Here is a 25,241-nt window from a genome sequence, read left to right on the forward strand (position 1 = left end):
GCTGCCCCTTTAACCATGCCCGGGGAGGGGTGTGGCTGCCCCTTTAACCACGCCCAGGGAGGGGTGTGGCTGGCCCTTTAACCACGCCCATTGAGGGGGGTGGCTGCCCCTTAAACCACGCCCAATGAAGGGTGTGGCTGCCCCTTAACCATGCCCAGTGAGGGGTGTGGTTGCCCCTTTAACCACGCCTGGTATGGGGTGCGGCTGCCCCTTTAACCACACCCGGTGAGGGGTGTGGCTGCCCCTGTAACCACGCCCGATGAGGGGTGTGGTTGCCCCTGTAACCACGCCCGGTGAGGGGTGTGGCTGCCCCTGTAACCACGCCCGGTGAGGGTTGTGGCTGTCCCTGTAACCACGCCCGGGGGGGGTTGTGGCTGCCCTTTAACCATGCTCCAGGAGGGGTGTGGCTGTCCCTTTAACCGCGCCCCGAGTAGGCTGCAGATGCCCCTTTACCCACACCCGAGAGTGGTGAGCTGCCCCTTTAACCACGCCCGGGGAGGGATGTGGCTGCCCTTTTAACCGCGCCCCGAGAGGGATGTGCCAGCCCCTTTAACCACGCCCCAGGAGAGCTGTGGCTGCCCCTTGAACCATGCCATGGGAGGGCTGTGTTTGCCCCTTTAACCACACCCCGAGAGGGCTGAGGCTGCCCCTTTAACCATGCCCCGAGAGTGCGTGGCTGTCCCTTTAACCATGCCCAGTGAGGGGTGTGGCTGTCCCTTTAACCATGCCCCGAGTAGGCTGTAGCTGCCCCTTTACCCACACCCAAGAGGGGTGTGACTGCCCCTTTAACCTCACCTGGTGAGGTGTGTGGCTGGCCCTTTAACCACGCCCGGGGAGAGGTGTAGCTGCCCCTTTTACCACGCCCGAGGAGGGGTGTGGCTGTCCCTTTTACCACGCCCGAGGAGGGGTGTGGCTGCCCCTTTAACAACGTCTGGTGAGGGGTGTGGCTGCCCCTTTAACCACGCCCGGGGAGGTGTGTGGCTGCCCCTTTAACCACGCCCAGGGAGGGGTGTGGCTGCCCCTTTAACCATGCCCAGGGAGGGGTGTGGCTGCCCCTTTAACCGCGCCCATTGAGGGGTGTGGCTGCCCCTTTAACCACGCCTGGGAAGGGGTGTGGCTGCTCCGTTAACCACGCCTGGTGAGGGGTGTGGCTGCCCCTTTAACCACGCCCGGGGAGGGGTGTGGCTGCCCCTGTAACCACGCCCAGTGAGGGGTGTGGCTGTCCCGATAAACACGCCCGGTGATAGGTGTGGCTGCCCCTTTAACCACGCCTGGGGAGGGGCGTGGCTGCCCCTGTAACCACGCCCAGTGAGGGGTGTGGCTGCCCCTTTAACCACGCCCAGTGAGGGGTGTGGCTGCCCCTTTAACCACGCCCAGTGAGGGGTGTGGCTGCCCCTTTAACCACGCCCAGTGAGGGGCGTGGCTGTCCCGATAAACACGCCCCGAGGTGGATGCAACGCGGTTCCGGATTGATCTCGCGAGACAGTCGGCGGCCGGGGCGGGAGCGGTCAGTTTGACGGAGGAAAAACCAGAAACGGCGGCTGCGATTCGGAGCGTGAGTCAGTCCCGGGCCCTGGGTGGGAGGGAGCGGGGAGGCCTGGAACCCGGAGGGTCACCCGGTTCCCGGAGGGTCACCCGGTTCCCGGAGGGTCACCCGGTTCCCGGAGGGTCACCCGGTTCCCGGAGGGTCACCCGGTTCCCGGAGGGTCACCCGGTTCCCGGAGGGTCACCCGGTTCCCGGAGGGTCACCCGGTTCCCGGAGGGTCACCCGGTTCCGCCGCGCCCGCTGAGACTCCGGGTTCTCACCGTCTTCACTCGGCGACACCGGCCCGATATTGAGAGCAACGCACTGGGTGACCAGGGGAGGGAGAGATGGTGGAGGGGATGGGGAGGGAGAGATGGTGGAGGGGATGGGGGGGAGGAGGGAGGTGGAGGGGATGGGGGGGGAGGAGGGAAGTGGAGGAGATGGGGGGGAGGAGGAGGGAAGTGGAGGAGATGGGGGGGGGGAGGAGGAGGAGGAGGAGGGAAGTGGAGGAGATGGGGGGGGAGGAGGGAAGTGGAGGAGATGGGGGGGGAGGAGGGAAGTGGAGGAGATGGGGGGGGAGGAGGGAAGTGGAGGAGATGGGGGGGGGAGGAGGGAAGTGGAGGAGATGGGGGGGGGAGGAGGGAAGTGGAGGAGATGGGGGGGGGGAGGAGGGAAGTGGAGGAGATGGGGGGGAGGAGGGAAGTGGAGGAGATGGGGAGGAGGAGGAGGGAAGTGGAGGAGATGGGGGGGGGGGAGGAGGAGGGAAGTGGAGGAGATGGGGGGGAGGAGGGAAGTGGAGGGGATGAGGGGGTGGAGGAGATGAGGGGGTGGAGGAGATGGGGGAGGAGGGAAGTGGAGGAGATGGGGGGGGGGGAGGAGGGAAGTGGAGGAGATGGCGGGGAGGAGGGAAGTGGAGGAGCTGGGGGGGAGAGGAGGGAAGTGGAGGAGATGGGGGAGGAGGGAAGTGGAGAAGATGGGGAGGAGGGAAGTGGAGGAGATGGGGGGGAGGAGGGAAGTGGAGATAGATGTGGGGGAGGATGGGTGGGGGAGGATGGGTGGGGGAGGGGTGGGGGGGAGGTTGAGGGGGGGAGGATGGGGAAGGGGGGGAATGGGAGAGGGAGGGGAGGGGGAGGAGTTGGAATGGGGGAGGAGGGAAGTGGAAAGGGGAGGTAAGGTGGAGGAGGGAAAGGGGAAGGAGGGGCTGAGGAGGGAAGGGGGTGAGGAGGGAAGGGGAAGGGGGGGTGAGGAGGGAAGGGGGGGTGAGGAGGGAAGGGGGGGCTGAGGAGGGAAGGGGTGAGGACGGAAGGGGAGTGAGGAGGGAAGGGGGGAGTGAGGAGGGAAGGGGGAGTGAGGAGGGAAGGGGGAGTGAGGAGGGAAGGGGGGAGTGAGGAGGGAAGGGGAAGGGGGGGTGAGGAGGGAAGGGGAAGGGGGGGTGAGGAGGGAAGTGGAAGGGGGGGTGAGGAGGGAAGTGGAAGGGGGGGTGAGGAGGGAAGTGGAAGGGGGGGTGAGGAGGGAAGTGGAAGGGGGGGTGAGGAGGGAAGTGGAAGGGGGGTGAGGAGGGAAGTGAAAGGGGGGGTGAGGGGGGAAGTGGAATGGGGGGTGAGGAGGGAAGTGGAAGGGGGGAAGTGGAAGGGGGGTGAGGAGGGAAGTGGAAGGGGGGGGGGAGGGGGGAAGTGGAAGGGGGGGTGAGGAGGGAAGTGGAAGGGGGGGTGAGGGGGGAAGTGGAAGGGGGGGTGAGGAGGGAAGTGGAAGCGGGGGGGGGGGGAGGAGAGTAAATGGGGTAGGTTTGAAAGGGAGGAAGGGGGCTGGAGAGGGTTTGCTGTAATCTGGCATAACTAGCCTCTCTAGCACCTTTTTGTTATCTTGCTGAAGGCTTGAATTAAAAATGGTGGACCACATTACATTTTTCACCCAGCCCAAACATTGTCGAAGAATTTGTCGGATGCTGGAGCTTAGAATGGCTAAATAAGGCCAGACATGTGGAGATTATTGTTGTATCAGCTGGGGAGGTTGTGTAATAATCATGATCACCATCTAACTGTTGGATAGTTGTCTGAAGAATGCACACAAACATTGCAATTCAATGGACGAAATGGCCTGCACTGTAAATTCCATGATTCTATTTATGCTGCTGCGGTCCGTAATCCTTTTGTAACCTCTATTGTTGCTGAGCACTTTCATTGAATATTTTTGGAAGGGTATATTTTCCATAGCCTGTAGCTCAAGATGGAGTGTTTAAATCAGCTGAAAACTGATATTTTTTTCAAACTTACTTTACTCTTAGCTGTTGCTACAATGAGAGCAGTTGTAGAATTGGGCGGCACATTGGTACAGTGGTTAGCACTGCTCCCTCAGCTCCAAGGACCTGGGTTCAATTCTGCCCTCTGATGACTCTGTGCAGTTTGCAAGTTCTTTATGTGTCTGCGTGGGTTTCCTCCAGGTGATCCGGTTTCCTCCCACAGTCCAAAGATTAGATGAATTGGCCACCCTGAGTTGCCCAGGAGTGTCCAAAGGTTAGGTGGGGTTACAGGGGATTGGGCCTAGCTAGGATGCTCTTATCGGAGCAGGGGCTGGTGCCGACCCGATGGGCCGAATGGCCTCCTATTGTACTGTAGGGATTCCATGAAGTTTAAAATTTAGCATTTTCTGTGCTTGGTGATGTCTGGGTGTGCTGGGATCTTCACTGATCTGCAATCAAGGGCATTGCCAGTTGTCCAAATCTGTGTCTCCTTGTGATCCTCCCCTTACGATTTGTGAAAACTTTCGAAATCCTAAATAGATTTTCCAAAGAATCTTTTATGGTAATTTTGTGGTCAAACTTGAGGGGTATTATTGTTGGGAAATGGAACACGTTCCCATTTTTACCCTCACATTGTTCCCAACAAGCTGTCATGTCAGTTTTGGCACAACTGGTAGAGCTTCCTTAAATCTACTTTGCCCTAAAAATAATCCTAATCTTACAAGAGCAGTCTTTCATTGAAGATTTAATTTTGGAGACGGGCAGTTTCCAATGTTCCTCCATTGGTGAAATTCAGCAGGAGTGGGCGATACGGTGGTGCAGTAGTTAGCACTGCAGCCTCACAGCGCTGAGGTCCCGGGTTCGATCCCGGCTCTGGGTCACTGTCTATGAGAAGTTTGCATATTCTCCCCGTGTTTTCGTGGGCTTTGCCACCCCCCCCCCCACCCAAAGATGTGCAGGTAGGTGGATTGGCCACGCCAAATTACCCCTTAATTGGAAAACAAAATTGGGTACTTTTTAAAAAAAAAAAATAATAAATTCAACAGGGGTCTCATTCTTAATTTCTCATCTACATGCTGCTCCTTGGTGATTATCATTCAAAGGAATGACGTTAGTTTTCATGTGAATGCTGACAATACCCATCTCTTCCTCACCACTACTCCTCTTGAGTCCCCCATTGCTATATTATCAGACTGCTTATCTTACCTTAAATAGTGGATGAGCAGGAATTTCCCCCCATTCAATGTTGGTCTTGTTGCACGTTTTACTTGAGTGTATTACGTGTTTATTGGAGTGTATTAACACGCCTCCGTTTAAAGGCCGTGTGCTTAACACTGCTAGGCTCTGTATGTGTAAATTTCAGCTCGGGAGTCGCCAGGTGTCGTATAAACACCTCACAAATATTCCAAGGTCAGGTTCAAAGTAATAAAACTATACACCGATTAGTAAGTTCCAACGATCAATATTTATTATACAAATATAATAAATACGCATGCACACGCTAAAGACTAATACCTATTTCTACTATTAAACGACTAAATACTTATCTAAGTGGGAACCAGCAAGGTCAGGGGACAAGGCCTTTGTTCCTTTCTGGGCTGCACCTTCTGTTCGTTACTAGTCGAATACTGTATAAGTAATGCCGGGTTCACGTAGCGAGCGTCGTTTTGGGACTTACTGAACGATGGCTGGTGCTCAACGGCTGGTGATGGAAGACAGGATCAACGGCTGGAGTCGGAGTCAGGATACAACAGCAGATCTGGGTCGAAGTCAAAACAGCAGTCCAAGCCGGAGTCAACAGCAGAGCCGGAGCAAAACAGACAGAACCATGTGCGGGGTCTATCTTTATAGGGCCCCCAATGTCCGTGCCTTTTCGGGGCGGGTCTTTACCTGCCATGTATCGATTGGATCATTTCCCAATCGATGTCTTACAAATCCCCCAATCTGAGGGTCTCTTCTCGATGGGTGGGGCGGTCTCTAGGGTCTTTTGTGATGGATACTTCTGGTGCCGTTTCGTCTGGGCGTCCACTCAAAATATCCATTCAAACTCAAATGTTGCTATTGTGTGGGCCCAGATCTGGATTGCCTCATTACTATGCAAAGCGTTTTGCTATTTACACCTTTGGTTGAGATCTTCCACCTGGCCATAAACTAGTTTTGCTACGTGCAGAATGCTAATTAGCCTTTGTAGACTGCTTGTCCTGGCTAAACTGTTTTCTCCCTGCAGTCTTAGCAGTTCTCCATTTTGTTAGCCCAGTGTCCATCTTAGGTGGCTACAGTCTCCATTCCAAACTCTGTTCCTGAAATACTGATTCCATTCCTGCCCCTAGCAACAGTCTGAAATTAAGCCAGATATGGGTTAAAATACTTTGGACTGAGACGAGAGAAATTTCTTCACCCAGAGAGTGGTAAACCTGTGGAATTTTCTATCACGGAATAGTTGAGGCTAAAGCATTGTACGTTTCCAGGAAGGAATTAGATACAGCACTTGGGGTGAATGTAATCAAAGGATATGGGTGAGAAGGCAGGGTCAGGCTACAGAGTTGGATGATCAGCCATGATAATAAATGATGGAGCAGGCTCGAAGGGCTGAATCGCCTACTCGTATTTTCTATGTTTAGGATCTTTGTGTTGCATTTGAACCCGAGTTGAGATTCGTGCCCCCTCTGAGACTACCTTTTTCCACCTCCGTAACATTCAACTTCATTTATCTCAACTCTGTTGCTGAAACCATGCCTTTTGTTACTTCTAGATTTGACTATTCAAACGCGTAAAATTGCGGTTGTCTAAAACTCTGCTTCTCATGTCTTAACTCGCAGCATGTTCGTTTGTATGCTGACCTGCAGTGGTTCCCAGTCAAACCACATCTTGATTTTAAAAGTCTCAATTTTCAAATCCTTCCATGGCCTTTCCCCTCCCCATCTGTGATCTCCTCTAGCCCGATAACCCTTTCAGGTGTCTTCTCTTGTCTAATTCTGGCATCTTGTGCATTTCCAATCATAATTGCTGCCAGCACCTTAAGTTGTCTGGCACCATTTTTTGGAATTCTCCCTCCATGTCGCTTTGCTCCTTTAAGTAAGAAGTCTTACAACACCAGGTTAAAGTCCAACATGTTTGTTTCAAACACTAGCTTTCGGAGCACTGCTCCTTCCTCAGGTGAAGGAGCAGTGCTCCGAAAGCTAGTGTTTGAAACAAACATGTTGGACTTTAACCTGGTGTTGTAAGACTACTTACTGTGCTCACCCCAGTCCAACACCGGCATCTCCACATCATTGCTCCTTTAAGACACTCCTTAAACCCTGCCTCTTTGACTGAGCCTTTGGTCATCTGACCTAATATGTGGCTCAGTGTTAGCATTTGTTTTATATGCTTGTGAAGCATCTTGGAAAGTTTCATCACGTTAAAGGCACCACATAAATACAAATTGTTGGACTTAATGAATGCTTGTTGTATAACAGGAATCTGATGTAATTTAAGTTTGTCTCTGTTGTAAGTAGCCTAGATTTGTGTATTGGAGTTCCTGGGGTCCACTCTGCTGGTAATCAGAATATCTTCTGCTGTCATGTTGGTGTTCTCATTTGCCACTGTGAAGCTCTGTAGATTGTGCTTGATGTGCAGAATAATATAGGTAGACTTGTGAAGATCAGTAACTGCCTAACAGTGAATCTACAGGATAATTCAACTTGTGTTAGCTGATCGTGCTCGTCAACTTCGACACTCAGTTTGTAATGCATTTCAGCCACATTTTTGAATTATTTCTGTGTATCTGGGTGCTCGTCACACTGCAAATGTTGCTAGGATTCCAGACGGCCAACAAGACGGAATGTTTTAAATACCTCTGTTTTCGCTTGAACTGTGAAAAATGGTCAACAGTTTAGTGCTCCCTTATTCTGGTTGTTAGTGCTGGGGTGTTTTGAATTGTATGATACTGGGGAAGTTTCAGATCAGTCACTGTGTAAAAAAGCAATTTCCACATCTGCACTGTTACACATTCTTGTTGTAAAAATAAATCTGCCCAGGGAAAAGGCCCGGTTAATCTTTTTTTTCTTCATTGTGTGTTGGTGAGCAGAAAAAGATCTCTGACATGATCATATATCTGTTTTTCATCATGACTTCCTCCTGTACATTCCATAATTTGCGGCTGTGGGATGTTAGTTGGCATGTTAGGGGCTGGTTTAGCTCACTGGGCTAAATCGCTGGCTTTTAAAGCAGACCAAGCAGGCCAGCAGCACGGTTCGATTCCCGTACCAGTCTCCCCGGACAGGTGCCGGAATGTGGCGACTAGGGGCTTTTCACAGTAACTTCATTGAAGCCTACTCGTGACGATAAGCGATTTTCATTTCATATGATTTATGGAGCATGTGTTTCTTCCAATGTGTAATACTTTTCAGTTGTCCACTTTTTAAAAATAAATGGTGTACCCAATTATTTTCCCAATTAAGGGGCAATTTATGTGGCCAAACCACTTGCCCTGCACATCTTTGTGTTGTGGGGGTGCGACCCACGCAGTCGTGGGTAGAATGTTCAAACTTCACATAGACAGTGACCCGGGATCGAACTTGGATCCTCGGTGCTGTGAGGCAGCAGTGCTCACCACTGTGCCTCAGTACTGCCTCTTGGGTGTCCACTTTAACTTTCACCTCTTGTTCTATCATTTTTTTTTCAACTCGGGGCAGCACGATGGCTCAGTGGTTAGCACTGCTGCCTCACGGTGCCGAGATCTCAGGATCACTCGGCAGGGTAGATGGATTGGCCAAGCTAAATTGCCCCTTAATTGGGAAAAATTAATTGGGTACTCTAAATTTATTTTTAAAAAGTCCAACTCACTGTGCTTTAAGCGATCAGCTTTAACTTTGCGTCATCTGTAAATTTAACCATTTTGCATTGATTCTGAATCCATGACTTTTTATTTATTTAAAAAACAAATTTGGAATACTCAATTCAGTGTTCCAATTAAGGATCAATTTAGCATTGCCAATCCACCTGCCTTGCGCATCTTTGTTTTGTGGGGATGAAACCCACGTAAACATAGGGAGAATGTGCAAACGTCACTCAGAGCCGGGATCGAACCTGGGACACGGCAACCGTGCTAGCCACTGCGCCAATGTGCTGTCCGAATGTCTTTTTTAATTAGTGGTTCCATAACTGACTCGTTGGGGCACCCTGCTCATTAGCTTTCCATGGACACTATTTTTCAACGACTGCTTGCTGTTTTCTACTATTTAACCCCTTAGTTTGCAAGAAATGTTCTTTTTGAGATGTGTGAGCACTGTTGACTCTATTCGTCTTATGGTTTCAGATACCAGATAATCAGGCTGACAGCAACAATTTAGTTTAATATCTTTGCAACAATACAGAGCATAATTACCCAGTCTGGGGAACAGAGATAGTTGTTTCAATTCTTTTCTTCATCTATATTTATCTATAGCAGACAACAGCTCGGCAACTTATAATTACTTCTAACTGGTTTTCTTTTTAACTATCCTCGAGAGCGGCTTATAATTCAGCAGGTAAGTTTATTTTTATCTTCATTTTTTTGTGGGTTAAGAAACACAGGGTTACTATAAATTCTCCATTTTGTCATGTGATAATTATCCAAATTGCAGAGTTTTTAGAAGGTCCTTTTTCAGGTTTGAGTCTGGTGCACCCCCATCATGGTGTAATTCAATCCTTTATCAGTCTCGTTCTTTGCGGTGATTGCTGTACAAAAAAAGAACAGTACAGCACAGGAACAGGTCCTTTGGCCCTCCAAGCCTGTACCGATCATGATACAACCTTTGCCAAAACCCTCACTTCCTTGTGCTGTATCTCTCTATACCCAGCCTATCAATGTGTTTGTCAAGATGCGTTTTGAACGCCGTTAATGTATCTGCTTCCACAACCTCCCCTGGTAACGTGTTCGAGGCACTCCCCACCCTCTGCGTTAAAGCCCTGCCTCCCACATCTCCTTTAAACTTTGCCCCACGGACTTTAAACCTATGCCCCCTGGTGACTGACCCCTCCACCCTGGGAAAGAGTGCCTGCCCATCCACTCTATCCATGCCCCTCATAATCTTGTAGACTTCTATCAGGTCACCCCTGAACCTTCCCTTTCTAATGAAAACGGTCCGAGTCTATTCGGCCTCGCCGCATAGCTAACACCCTCCAGACCAGGCAACATCCTCCTCTGCACCCTCTCCAAAGCCTCCACATCCTTCTGGTAGTGTGGCGACCAGAATTGTACGCAATATTCCAATTGTGGCCGAAACCAAGATTCCAGACAACCGTAGCATGACTTGCAGGTTTTATACTCTATGCTCCGTCCAACGAAGGCAAGCATTCCGTATGCTTTCTTTATTACCTTGTCCACTTGTGTTGCCACTTTCAAAGATTTGTGGACATGCATGCCCCGATCTCTCTGACTTTCTATATTCCTAAGAGTTTTGCCATTTATGGTGTATTTCTCCTCTTATGTTAGACCTACCAAAATGCATTACCTCACATTTGTCAGGATTAAACTCCATTTGCCATTTCTCTGCCCAAGTCTCCAACCTATCTATGCCCTGCTGTATCTTCTGACAATCCTCAACACTCTGCCACTCTACCAACCTTGGTGTTGTCCACGAACTTACTAATCAGACTGGTTACAATTTCCTCCAAATCGTTTGTGTACACCAGAAACAACAGAGGCCCCAGCGCAGATCCCTGTGGAGCACCACTAATCACAATCTTCCATTCAGAAAAACACCCTTCTACTGCTACCCTTTGCCTTCTGTGACCGAGCCAGTTCTGTATCCAGCTTACCATCTCACCTCTGATCCTGTATAACTTCACCTTTTGTACCAGTCTGCCATGAGGCACCTTGTCAAAGGCTTTACTGAAGTCCATGTAAACAACATCCACCGCCCTCCCCATTTCAATCATCTTTGTCACCTCCTCAAGAAACTCTATGAAGTTAGTGAGGCACAAACCCACCCCCCCCCCCCCCACCCTTCACAAAACCATGCTGTTTATCGCTAATGAGTCCATTTGTTTCCAAATGGGTATAAATCCTGTCCCTGAGAATTCTCTCCAATGATTTACTGACGAGAGGCTCACCAGCCTATGGTTTCCAGGATTATCCCTGTTACCTTTCTTAAACAGTGGTACCATATTCTCCGGTCTTCTGGGATCTCACCTGTAGCCAATGAGGATACAAAGATGTCAGTCAAGGCCCCAGCAATTTCCTCCCTTGCCTCACTCCGTATTCTCGGGTAAATCCCATCTGGCCCAGGAAACTTATCTACCGCAATATCTTTTCAAAGACCAATACCACCACCGTTTCAATGTTAACTTGATCTAGATTGTCCACACACCCTACCCAAGAATCATCTTCCACAAAGTCCCTTTCTTTGGTGAATACTGATGCAAAGTACTCATTTAGTACCTTGCCCATTTCCTCTGGCTCAACACATAGATTCCCCCCGCCGTCCTTAAGTGGTCCAATCATTTCCCTGGCTACCGTCTTGCTTTTTACATATGAGTAAAAAGCTTTGGGATTCACCTTAATCCTACTTGCCAAGGACTTTTTATTGACCCCTCCTAGCCTTCCTAATTTCCTGCTTCCGTACCATCCTACTTTCTTTATACTCCTCAAGGGTTTCAACTGTCCCCACCATTCTAGACCATACCGTTCCCTTTTTGACGAGGTTCACACTATCCCTCGTTATCCAAGGCTCCCTAAACTTCCCATACTTATCCATCATTCTCTCGGGAACATGACTTTCCTGAATCCTAATCAACTGTCGCTTGAAATCTCTCATGTGTGATGTTGATTTACTATCCCAACACCCAATTGAAATTCTTCAATTCCTGTCAAATGTTATCGTAACTTGCCGGTCCCCAGTTTAGCACCTTAACTGTAGAATCAGAGGTTGGAGCGCTGAAACTGTCCTTTTATCCCAGAAAGCCTGTGTCCATAATGTCTAACCTGGTTATACGACTGATGAGATAGGAGTATGGAGGATTTCTCATTCTCAACTTCTGACTCATGGTTCCTGATCTGGGGTGATGAAAAAATGCTTTTATTTATATAGCACTTTCATGATCATGACACCTGAAAGCAATTTACTTCAAAAGAAGAATTTCACAGGCCGTATAATCATTGTTGTAGCTAACGCGGCAACCAATTTAGGCTGGGGATGATACCGTTGAGGGTAGTGTACAGGATGCACCTGACAAAGTTGAGCTGGCTATTTGAGGGGATAGAGGACATCTGTGAGTGGTATGAGAGGGGTCCTGCTAATCATGTGCAGATGTTCATGTTCTGGTCCTGCCTGAAGTTGGAAAGGCTCTGGAGGTCAGTTTTCAGCGTCATCTTGGCGGTTTTGTATGTAAATGTGAAGCGGGGTCCCCTGGAGGCCACATTTGGGGTGTCGGAGCAGCCGAATTTGCAGACGGGGGCAGATGTTTTTGCTTTCTCAACATTTTGTCACCCAGTAACAATTCAGCAGGTTCGGCAACACCAACGCACCACTAGGGCTGTCCCTCTCCAAGAACTCACTCCTTATCCGGGATACCATACCCACCCATATAAATTTCGAGATCATCATATTCACCTAACTGAAAAACAATTTGGGCACAAAAATTGGGAGATTTTGGAAGACGAACAGGAACTTCCCAGCCAATGACAGCGACAAAACATCCACCTCTTTAATATCCTCCCCCTCCAGATTCGCCAAATTCAGCTTTTGAAATTGGGCCGGACTATGCGCCACTCAAGTACCAGAACCTTGCCCCAAACAACCAAAATGGCAACTTTTCCAAAACCTCATTCGCGCATTGACTTTGAATGCCTTACATTAAAGGGGGAGTTGGTTGAACTCCATGATACATTTTGGGGTTCTGAAAACGCCTCTCCCATAACACAAGTATGAAGTTACTGTGAAAAGTCCCTAGTTACCACATTCTGGTGCCTGTTCGGGTAAGCTGGTATGGGAATTGAACCCGCGCTGCTGGCCTTGTTCTGTATCATGAACCAACTGTCTCGCCCACTGAGCTAAACCAGCCCCTGCACAACAACCAGTCTACAAGCCTTTGCCCACTCAACCCAGTCAAACGCCTTCTCCACATCCATAAGTGTCTGTTTCCTGTTCCTTCGAATGCATCATAATCACATTCAACCGCCTTCTAATATTTGCTGACCGCTGCTGCCCATTTGGTCCTCCAATTTCACCCCTGGCACACAGTCATTTGCTGCGTTGCCAGCACCTTCAGCAACAGCTTCGCATCCACGTTTAGTAATGATATTGGGCGGTATGATCCTTGACCTTTTTTTTTTAAAAGTAAAAGAGCGAAATGGGAGCATGGGATAATGCGGGCGCCTCCACCGACTCATTACACATCTTTATGAGCAGGGGTCCCAATTCAGTGAACTCTACTGGGAACCCGTCCAACCCGGGACCTTCCTGGACAGCATCAACCCCGTTACTTCCCACAACTGAATCAACTGTAACTAAACCTTGTAGCTTCCCTTCCTTGACCACCGGGGACTCCTGTCCATCCAGAAACCGTCTCATGCCCTCATTCCATCAGAGGCTTTGAACTGTACAGCCTATGATAAAAGGCCTCAAACACCCGTTGACCTCCCCCTAACTCTATAACCAGCTCACCCCTCAAATTCTTCACCTGACTAATCTCCCTCCATGTTACCTCAACTGATGGGCAAACATCATTTGATCTTTTCCCCACGCTCATACATCGTTCCCCTGACCTGAGGCAGCTGCCCTACTGCTTTCCCCGTAGACGTGAGTTCAAGCTCCATCCAGAGCTTCTTCCTCTAGCCCTAGCAACCCCTCCTCCGGGGCCCCAAAATACTTCTGATCAACCTCCAGAACGGCTTCCCATTTCTAGCCACTCCCATTTCTTTTTATGTGCCCAGATCTAAATAAACTGCCTCCATATCACTTGTACCCAGATCGGAATAAGCCCCCCCACCTCTCCCCATATCGCAAGCCATCAACGCTTCCCACGCTACGGAGGCAGAAACCTTGTCGGTCTTATTTAGCTCCACGTAATTCCATACAGCCACCCCTAGCCTTTCACAGGCCCCCTTATCAGCCAGCAGCCCCACATCCATCTGCCATTGACCCCCTCTTTCCACACCAGTTTGGTGTGGCTCATGATCTGAGACCACGATTGGTAAATATTCCATCCCAACCATCCCCATCAGCAATTTCTTATCCAGCACGTTAGAATCAATGTGAGAGTACATCTGGTGAACATGCAAAAAGAACTAGAATTCCCTCGGCCTCTTAAACTGTCGCGAGTCCACCCTTCCTGACAATTCCCTTGCCCTAATCCACCGGTATATGTCCAGATCCTGGACCTTCGCCAACAACTTTACAAACTTCACATTGTCCCAGTTGGGGGCATATATAGTCAGCAGCGCCATGGGCAGCCCCTCCAGTCTCCTCCTCGCCATCACAAATCTGTCCCCAGTTCACCACAATAATGCCAACCTAAAGCACCATCCTCTTACACACTAGCATCGCTACCTACCTCATCTTCCGATCCAGCCCTGAATGAAACACTTGCCCACCCACTCTGTTCTCAACCTTGTTTGATCTGCAACCTTTAAATGAGTCTCTTGCATAAATACCATGTTTGTCTTTAAGTGTGCAAAGACCCAGGATCTCTTGATCGGCCAATTCAGTCCCCCAATATCCCAGGTGATCAGCCTGGTTGGAGGACTCGAGGTCCCCCCACCCCGATCAGCCATATCCACTGTTTAATGAGCTCCTCCAGGCTTACATCCCACCCACCTCCCGGAGATGACGGCTCTATCATCCCGCTCCCCTCCAAACACAAAGAAACCCAAAGCCCCCCAATTCATCCCTCTGTTTGACTTGCTAGCCTACCTACGAGCAGAGTGACCACCCCCGCCACCCGAGGCAAACACTTCTCTCTTTCCCCCCCCCACCCACAACCACCATCTGCCCCACCTAACAGGTGTATTCGCACACATTCCAACATTCTCATGTGCAGGGTAGGTGGATTGCCCCTTAATTGGGCACTCTAATTATTTAAAGAAAAAAAGCATACAACTTGCTTTGCTCCTAACTTAGTGTCACTTGCAACTCTTGATTTGTGATGAAAGAGAATGAGGCCCAGTACAGATCCCTGGGAAGCAAAAGTCACACCCTGCCAATTGCAGCACACTTTTCTTTTAAATTAATAAACAATTTTATTGAGGTAGTTTTTGGCTTTGTAAACAGTTACAGACATCAACAGAAAGAAGGCAAAAATGTGCAAACAACCACGTACATTCAATACTTCAATCGTAACATACTGCACAAGCCCGCTCCTCTCCCACCGGTACTACCCGCCATTTTATCCCTCCTACTCTACTCTCCTCTCCCGCAAAGAAGTCAACAAATGGTTGCCACCTCCGGGCTAACCCCTGTACAGATCTCCTCAAGGTGAACTTAATTTTTTCCATACCCAGGAAACTCGACATGTCCGCAAGCCACAACTCAGTCTTCGGGGGCTTTGAGTCCCTCCACGCCAATAGTATTCATCGCCGGGCTATCGGGGAAGCAAAGGCCAAAACATCGGCCTCTTTCTCCCCCCTGGACTCCTGGGTCTTCTGAAACCCCAAAAATTGCCACCCCTGGACCCATCACCACTCTTGTTTTTAGCACCCGGGACATGATGCCCGCAAATCCCTCCCAGTACCCCCTAAGCTTAGGGCATGCCCAAAACATGCGAACGTGGTTCGCTGGTCCTCCCGCGCACCTAGCGCATTTGTCCTCTATCCCAAAGAATTTGCTCATCCGAGCCACCGTCATGTGGGCCCGGTGAACCACCTTAAATTGAATCAGCCCGAGCCTGGCACATGTCGCGGTCGAATTTACCCTACTCAGGGCCTCTGCCCACAGCCCGTTCTCCATTTCCCCGCCTAGCTCCTCCCATTTAAGTTTCAGTTCCTCCGTCTGGGACCCTCCCTCCCTCATGAGTACTGTATAAATATCAGAGGCTCTACCCTCCCCATCTTCCCCCCCCCCTAGAGACTATTCTGTCTTGGATCCCATTGGCGGGAGGCGTGGGAAAGATGGGACCTGTCTACGAACAAAGCAGCGCATCTTTTTATCCCCCTCTCTTACCCATGCTTCAATCAGTCACTTTAGAATGCCTCCAATATTGTTCATTATTTTTGCTGCGAATCACTTGTGTGGATCCTTACCAAAAGTCTTCTGGAAGTCAATAGAAACAACTTGCATTTATATAACCTCTGAAAGGGGTAAAACCTCCAAAAGCACTTCCAAAGTTAGGGTGACACGGTAGCACAGTGGTTAGCACTGTTGCTTCACAGCGCCAGAGACCGGGGTTCGATTCCTGGCTTGGGTCACTGTCTGTGCAGAGTCTGCATGTTCTTCCTGTGTCTCTGTGGGCTTCCTCCCACAAGTCCTGAAAAACGTGTACCCAACAGGCACCGGAGTGTGGTGACTAGGGGATTTTCACAGTAACTTGATTACCGTGTTAATGTAAGCCTACTTGTGACACTAATAAAGATTATTATTATTATTAGAGTGCTGTCAGATAGAAGGTAGCTTTTAAAGGTCCACTTGGAGGAGAGAGGTGATTAGAGCCCAGACAGCTAAAGGTGTGGCTGTTAATGCACCTTGAATTTACACAGCCCCGTATGCTGTGCACTGTCACTGCCCTATCAACTTACCCTGGCATCCTGGAGGATTTGTCTGTATCTACATACTACCCTTTGGTCACATCAACTGCAGGCATATGGTCAGTTCCACATATATGCTGACGACACCCTGTTCTACCTCCTGCGTCTCTTGATTCCTCCATTGTCTCCAAATTGTCAGACTACTTTTATAACACCAGGGACTGGATGAACAGAAACATTTCATCCCAATTAAACATCAGGAAGTTTCAAGCCATGTCTTCAGTCTCCGCTGCACACTCTTCCCCGACTATTTGCCTCTGGCAGTTGCCAATCCTTATTTGCCTTTGTGGCAGTGGCGCTCAACTGCTGCAGTCCATCTCGTGGAATGCATCTATAATTCTGTTAGGAAGGCAGTTCCAGGATTTTGACCAGTGAACGTTGCATTAATCACCTTTGTACAATATGCTTTTGTAAATGATGCACAGAAAATGCTTTATACAGGGTAGACACTGCAGCATTTACAAATGTAGAACATGGTGCGAGGCAACTTAGCTTTGCACGAATGTCTCCACTTGGGTTCTTTCAGTATTGTTTGCAACATTGGAATTCTTCATCCTATGTTAAGTAGGCAACAGTGTGTGCGATTGCATTGTGGGGATGAGCGGGGTTAGTGTAATATTGAGTTTCTCCAATGAGCTAGGTTGTGATCTGGATTTATGTTATAAACAGTTGACAGGTTTACTTGACATGCCTTTTGCTCAGCCAGCAGATTAACCTGTCAGACCTACTTTTTAAAGTATTTTTTATTTATTTTCATTTGTATTATAACAGAGACTAAGTAAGAACATGCGGCAAACATGTGCAGAAGCATGTTTTTTTTCTAACTAATGGGAAATTTAGTGTGGCCAATCCACCTAACCTGCACGTCTTTGCATTGTGGGGGTGAAACCAACGCAGACATGGGGAGAATGTGCAAATGCCACGTGGATAGTGACCCAGGGCTGGATTGAACCTGGGTCCTCAATGCCGTAGGCAGCAGTGCTAACCGCTGTGCCACTGTGCTGCCATACAGAAGCATATTAGCAGCGAACTTCAAATTGTCAGCTACAACAATCTATGTTTCATACCAGGGGTGTGTTTTGAGGCCATGATGGTGTAACCTATTAATTGCCCTGACAGCAGGTCGGACAGCCAGACTACCTTGGATGGCGCTGCTGATATTCAGCCGTGCAGGAGTCTCTGGTGGGTGATCAGGGAGGCTAAGGTGTCTGTCCCTCTGCTTGCGAAGAGCTCTGGCTGTTCTGGCACCCCAAGGACTGCCACCGGCGGACATGGCTGCACGCTGACTCCCACAACCCTGAACATGGCTTTAAAAAAGGCAGTCCAGTACCCAAGAAGCTTGGGGCAGGATCAGAATATGTGGGTGTGGTTGGCCGGGCCTCCCTGGCACCGTTCACGTTTGTCTTGCACTTCCAGGAGGAACCACCTCATGCATGCTCAGCCCTGTGCATGAATAGGTGGATTTCGCCATGTACAGTGCTTTGCTCCAAAGTGGTCCTCCTATCTCCATGTCCGACTCCTCCCATTTTTCCAGTGTCTCATCCAGCAGGGCCCTTAGCACTTCAAGCAGTTGTCCGTACGTGTCGGCCCAGTTAACATCCCCTAATTCATTCGATGCTAGCAGTGTGTCCAGTAGTGTATGTCTGGGGGTAGCTGGAGAAATGTTGTGATCTCCTTGCGGAAGAAGTTCCTCAGTTACAGCTATCGAAACTCGTTCTGGAACTTTTCTGTTAGTTCCCCCATGTCACTACCGGTAACTACTTTGCTGTCCATGTTAAGGTCCGCTACTGTTATCTTGTCTCCAGGTTTTAACAGATGTGTCTATTGTCACCCGGCTGAATTTATGGTTTTGCAGATGGGCGGTGTAGCGGACATTGCCAAGATTAAAGTGGTGCCTGAGCGGTTCCAGGTCTTCAGTGTGCCCACCACCACTGGATTTCTCAAGTATTTGGCTGGGGGAAATGGGAGTGGGGCCATAACCAGTGCTCAGAGGGATGTCCCCATAAAGGAGGTCTCCTCCATTTGCACCCGTTCTGCCCCTGGCTCTTGCACCCTTTTTGTGTTTATCGGCCAGTGGTAGACTAGGAGGTTCGACAGTGCCAGGCCCCACATATTCCTCCTCCTTTGCAAGACGTTTTTACGGATCCTGGGATTTTTTTCCCGCCCACACAAATGCCATAATTAATTTATCTACCTTGGTGAAGAAAACCTTGGGGCTGAAGATCGGGAGAGATCTGGAGGAACTATGGCAGCACGTTCATTTTTATTGTCTGCACTCTCTCCGCAAAGGGAGAGTGGGAGCAAGTCCCACCTCTGCAGGTCTCACTCTACCTCTTCCACCAGTCTCGATAGGCTTCAACTGTGAATCCGTGCCCAGTTGTGGGCTATCTGGATACCCAGGTATCAGAACTCGGTTTGGGTAAACTTGAATGGCAGCGTTCCCAGCTCTGATCCGCCTCTGCGTCTAGGGAGATGACCACTTCTGGTGTTTCCTCCCCGGATGGGGTCATAATCATGTTTAGCAGGCATCTGATGTTCGTCGTTGCTGTCTGCCCGTGACAAACCGGGTATGATCTTCCGCTACTACCTCTGGCACGCAACTGTCAACCCTCCATGGCGGGTGCTGGGCCCAGTCCGCCTCCAACATCCCGTCCATGTAGTGTGACGTGTGGTCCAAGATGACTTTTAAAAAAAAAAAAAAAAATTTTTTTTATTCAAAGTTCAAATTTTCAATAATAAAATACAAAAAGAAAAGAGGAAACAAACCCCCCCCCCCCCATATATACAAAAAAAAGAAATAAATTAACACCCGTCATCAACACTGAACAAATATACACGCCCACTCAGAGACGGCCCCACTGACCCCCCCCCCCCCCCCCCCCCCCCCCCCTCCGGTTGCTGCTGCTGTTGGCCTTTTTCTAACGCTCTGCCAGGAAATCTAGGAATGGTTGCAACCTCCTGAAAAACCGCTGCAACGATCCCCTTAGGACAAATTTCACCCCCTCCAATTTGATGAACCCCGCCATATCATTGATCCAGGCGTCCACGCCCGGGGGCCGCGCATCCTTCCACTGAAGAAGAATCCTCCGCTGGGCTACCAGGGACGCAAAGGCCAGAATACCGGCCTCTTTCGCCTCCTGCACTCCCGGCTCCTCTGCAACCCCAAATATTGCGAGCCCCCAGCCCGGTTTGACCCTGGATCCTACCACCCTCGACACCGTCCTTGCTACGCCCTTCCAAAATTCCCCCAGCGCTGGGCATGCCCAGAACATATGGGCATGGTTTGCTGTGCTCCCTGAGCACCTAAACACCTGTCCTCAATCCCAAAAAAATGGCTCATCCTTGTCCCGGTCATATGAGCACTATGCAGCACCTTAAATTGTATGAGGCTGAGCCTTGCGCAAGAAGGGGAGGAGTTCACTCTCCCCAGGGCGTCCGCCCACTTCCCCTCCTCGATCTCCTCACCCAGCTCCTCCTCCCATTTACCCGTCAGCTCCTCCACCGAGGCCTTGTCCTCCTCCTGCGTCACTTGGTACGTTGCCGAGATCCTCCCATCTCCAACCCACATCCCCGAGAGCACCCTGTCCTGGACCCCATGTGGCGGCATCAGTGGGAACTCCGCCACCTGCCGTCTAGCGAACGCCCTTACCTGCATATATCTGAAGGTGTTCCCCGGGGGGAGCCCAAACTTCTCCTCCAACTCACCCAGGCTCGCAAACTTCCCGTCCACAAACAGGTCCCTCATCTTCCTAATATCTGCCCTGTGCTTTAGGTACTTAGGGGTCCAGGTGGCCAGGAGCTGGGGAGCCTTGCACAAGCTTAACCTCACGAGGCTGGTGGAGCAAATGGAGGAGGAGTTTAAGAGGTGGGACATGCTGCCGCTGTCTTTGGCGGGTAGGGTGCAGTCAGTCAAGATGACGGTGCTCCCAAGATTTCTGTTCCTGTTCCAGTGCCTCCCCATCCTTATCCCGAAGGCCTTCTTCAGGTGGATTATTAGGAGCATTACAGAGTTTGTGTGGGCGCAGGGGACCCCGAGGGTGAGAAGGGTGTTCCTGGAGCGGGGCAGGGATGGGGGGTGGTTCCCCTGGGTGAACCACGAACAGCTTGCTCTTCCCCATGTTGAGCTTGTACCCTGAGAAATCCCCAAACTCCCTGAGAATCCTCATTACCTCCGGCATCCCCCCCCACCGGGTCCGCCACATACAACAACAGGTCATCTGCATAGAGCGACACTCGGTGCTCCCCACATCGCACCACCCCCACTCCAGTTCTTCGACTCCCTCAACGCCATGGCCAGGGGTTCAATTGCCAGCGCAAAAAGCAGGGGGGGGACAAGGGACACCCCTGCCTCGTCCGTCGGTATAGCCGAAAATACTCCGACCACCACCTATTCGTGGCCACACTCGCCACCGGGGCCTCATATAGCAGCCTCACCCACCTGACAAACCCCTCCCCGAACCCAAACCTTTTCAGCACCTCCCACAAGTACCCCCACTCTACCCTATCGAAGGCCTTCTCCGCATCCATCGCCACCACTATCTCCGCCTCCCCTACTACCGCCGGAATCATTATAACATTCAAGAGCCTCTGTATGTTAGTATTCAACTGCCTCCCTTTCACGAACCCAGTTTGATCCTCGTGAATAACCTGCGGACACAGTCCTCTATCCTTGAGGCTAAAATCTTCGCCAACAACTTGGCGTCTACATTTAAGAGTGAGATCGGCCTGTATGACCCACACTGCAGGGGATCCTTGTCCCGCTTAAGGATCAAGGAAATCAGCGCCCGAGACATCGTCGGAGGCAAAGCCCCTCCTTCCCTTGCCTCGTTGAAGGTCCTAACCAACAGAGGGCCCAGCAGGTCTGCATACGTCTTGTAGAATTCGACCAGGAACCCATCCGGCCCCGGCGCCTTTCCCGGCTGCATGCTCCCTATCCCTTTGACCAACTCCTCCAGCCCAACCGGTGCCCCCAGTCCCTCCACCTGTCCCTCCTCCACCCTCGGGAATCTCAGCCGGTCCAGAAAACGCCCAATTACCCCCCTCCTCCAGTGGTGGTTTGGACCGATACAGTTCCTCATAGAAGTCCCTGAAGACCCCATTGATACCTACCCCACTTCGCACCACATTCCCTCCCCTATCCTTAACTCCACCGATCTCCCTCACCGCATCTCGCTCCGAAGCTGGTGCGCCAGCATCCGGCTCGCCTTTTCCCCATATTCATACACCACCCCCTGTGCCTTCCTCCACTGAACTTCCGCCTTCCTGGTGGTCAATAGGTCGAATTCAGGCTGGAGACTACGCCGCTCCCTAAGCAATCCCTCCTCCGGAGCCTCCGCGTACCTCCTGTCCTCACCATCTCCCCCACCAACCTCTCCCTCTCTCTCTGCTCTCTCCTCTCCCAGTGGGCCCGAATGGAGATCAACTCTCCCCTAACCACCGCCTTCAGTGCCTCCCAGACTGTCCCCACTCGGACTTCCCCATTGTCATTGGCCTCCAGGTACCTCTCAATACAACCTCGGACTCGCCCGCCCACCTCCTCATCCGCCAGCAACCCCATCTGTAAGCGCCAAAGCGGGTGCTGGTCTCTCTCCTCCCCCAGCTTGAGGTCCACCCAATGTGGGGCATGATCGGAAATGGCTATCGCCGAGTACTCTATATCCTCCACTCACGCAATCAGCACCCTACTCATAACAAAAAAATCGATCCTCAGGCCCCCCATCTCCAAGTCTGGAATCCGGCCCAACATGCGTCGCATGAAACCCGCATCGTCCCAATTCGGGGCGTATACATTAAGCAGCACCACCCGCTCCCCCTGCAGCTTGCCACTTACCATCACATACCTCCCGCCACTGTCTGCCACAACGTTCGACGCCTTGAACGACACCCTCTTTCCCACAAGGATCGCCACCCCCCGATTTTTTGCATCCAGCCCCGAATGAAACACCTGGCCTACCCATCCCTTCCTCAACCTGACCTGATCCGACACCTTCAGGTGCGTCTCCTGAAGCATGACCACATCCGCCTTCAGCCCCTTCAGGTGCGCAAACACGCGGGCCCGTTTGACCGGCCCATTCAGTTCCCTTACATTCCAGGTTATCAGCCGGATCAGGGGGCTACCTACCCTCCTCCCCCGCCGACTAGCCATTACCCTTCCTCAGCCCGCCACGTGCCTGCGTCCCCGCTCAGCCCGTTCCCCACGGCAGCAGACCCCCATCCCGACTCCCTCTACCTGATCCAGCTCCCTCTTGGCCATTACAGCAGCAACCCGGTACCCCCCCCCCCCCCCCCCCCCCCCCCCCCCCCCCCCCCCTCAGCTAGGGCCCCCCTAGCTGCATTGCTCCCTCCATTGCACTCCCGTAAGTCAGCTGACTCCTGCCACTCCCGCCACTCTTTCGACCCCTCCCCATTGCCATCAGCAGGTTCTCCTCCTCCCCCTACCGCTCTCAGCGCGGGAAAAAGCCCGTGCTTCCCAGCTCCGGCCCCGCCCCCTGCAGCACTCAGAGCGGGAAGAAGCCCACGCTTTCCACCTGCCCGACCCCACCTCCTCTAAAGCAGCTCCCTTTACCGGCCTGGTTCCCTTGCGGGGCCCCAACCCCCCTTCCCGCCATCAGCCCCCCACACTGCAGGTCCGCCCCCTTCCCCGAGCCCATCCGACAGACCCAAGCAAAAACAGTGCCCCACCCACCCTAAAAGCAACAAAGAACTAACAATAAACAAGAGAACCCCCCCTCAAAATGTAACACAGCTACACGCAAACCCCCATACCCAACCCTCAGTTTGAGTCCAATTTTTCGGCCTGTACGAAGGCCCACGCCTCCTCCAGGGACTCAAAGTAAAAGTGTCGGTCCTTGTAGGTGACCCACAGACGCGCCGGCTGCAGCATGCCGAACTTCACTCCCTTTCTGTGTAGCACCGCCTTCGTCCGGTTGTACCCGGCCCTCTTCTTTGCCACCTCCACACTCCAGTCCTGGTAGATCCGTACCTCTGCGTTCTCCCACCTGCTGCTCCGCTCCTTCTTGGCCCATATGGGCACATACTCCCGGTCAGCAAACCGGTGGAACCGCACCAGCACCGCCCGTGGCGGCTCATTAGGCTTGGGTCTTCTCGCCAATATTCTGTGGGCCCCCTCCAGCTCCATGGGCCCCTGAAAGGACCCAGCTCCCATCAGCGAATTTAGCATGGTGACCACATAGGCCCCCACGTCCGACCCCTCCAGCCCCTCCGGGAGGCCCAGGATCCGCAGAGTTTTCCGCCTCGAATGGTTCCCCATCTCCTCGAACTGCTCCTGCCATTTTTTTATGGAGCGCCTCGTGCGCCTCCACCTTCACCTCGAGGCCTAAGATCTCATCCCCGTTTTCGGAAACCTTTTGTCGGACCTCTCGGATCGCCACCCCCGGGCCGTCTGGCTCTCCAGCAGCTTATCAATTGAAGCCTTCATCGGCTGCAGGAGGTCCGTTTTAATCTCCCTGAAGCAGCGCTGAAGAGCCTCCTGCTGCTCCTGCGCCCACTGCATCCACGCCGCCTGGTCTCCGCCCGCCGCCATCTTGTGCTTCTTCCCTCGCACCTGCTTTGGCTTTGCTACCACTTTTTTACTCTCCCCATGCTGGTCCAGGCCATACACTGCTGGGGAAATGTTGCTGACTCATTCCCACACCAGGAAACGTCGAAAAAGTACCGCTGGGGGCCCTAAAAGGAGCCCAAAAGTCCGTTCCTAGCAGGAGCTGCCGAACGTGCGACTTAGCTCCGCATAGCCGCAACCGGAAGTCCCGAGATTACTATTATGTTGTATTCCGACCCAACTACCTCTGTTAGCACTGGTTTACAAACGATTAAGAAGTTGTTATGGGATTAGACTTTGCGGGGAAGAAGAACTTCTGTCTCGGATGGTTGAACCTCCATGGGTCCAGGACCCCCCCCCCCCCAACCTGCTCCATGAAGGTGACCTCATGGCCGACATAAGGTCCCCTTTTACTGAGTCCCTCTGTTTCTGAAGTTATATAGAGAGAATTCCAACTGTTCCAGCGACAAGTGGGCTGGTGTTTGTGTTGGGGACCGCTGCTCAGCCTGCCACACTCCACTCTACTTCGCCCCACATGTCCCCCTCCTTTCTCGGCTTTTACTATTTTTCTGGCTCTGTGGCTGGTTCAGCAGTATTTCGGTTGGTTGGTTGTTAGTTGGGATTTTGTTGACGTTTTTGTCTCTAATGGGTTAAAAGTTCCCAAGAGAGAGCCACCTTTTGTGCAACTGCTCAGTTCGGGGCCGCCACCGGAAGTCAACCACAAGAGTTTATGATATATTATTCCCCTGGAGGGTTTACCGATGTAACTTACATTTTGTGACTTGTATTTTGTGTATCATGCAATTTAAGCTTTTACAAATTTTATTATTCCTCTTTGCTGCCGCCCACCCGCAAGTACCGCCTGTTGCAACCTATTCTTGTCTGTTGTCCACATGCATGCTCTTCTTGTGATATGAAGCAGATTCCTGTCCATAGAACTGGAGCCAAACATGCCCTCCTGTTACATTCCCTGCCCACTTCTGAGCCCTGGTACCAAGAATGTACCAGCGCACCTTTCTGGATGTAATCTCTAGATGTAGCAGGGATCAAATGTAGTCTTACTGATATTTTTAGACCTCCCTTCCATTTACGCAACTTGCTGGAACTGTTGATGTAAGTTGCAAAATTGAATACTACCCCTCTATTCCTCTGCCAATTTGAGATATTCCATTTATTCCTAAACTTTCTTGCCAATTAATTACTAACCCATGTTACC

At 51.2% G+C, this 25,241-nt stretch overlaps 1 protein-coding gene across 4 annotated transcripts in view; it reads left to right on the plus strand.

The window, feature by feature from the left end:
- The first annotated feature begins 1,423 nt into the window (after positions 1-1,423).
- sept2 (septin 2) overlaps positions 1,424-25,241 on the plus strand; it is a 109,168-nt gene continuing 85,350 nt past the window's right edge. For all 4 annotated transcript variants that reach the window (XR_005462768.1, XM_038815127.1, XM_038815128.1 and 1 more), the window contains exon 1: positions 1,424-1,555. The gene's annotated coding sequence lies outside the window, so the exon portion shown is untranslated. The remainder of the gene's footprint in view (positions 1,556-25,241) is intronic.

This window comes from Scyliorhinus canicula, chromosome 13 (genome assembly GCF_902713615.1).
Source record: "Scyliorhinus canicula chromosome 13, sScyCan1.1, whole genome shotgun sequence".
NCBI lineage: Eukaryota > Metazoa > Chordata > Chondrichthyes > Carcharhiniformes > Scyliorhinidae > Scyliorhinus > Scyliorhinus canicula.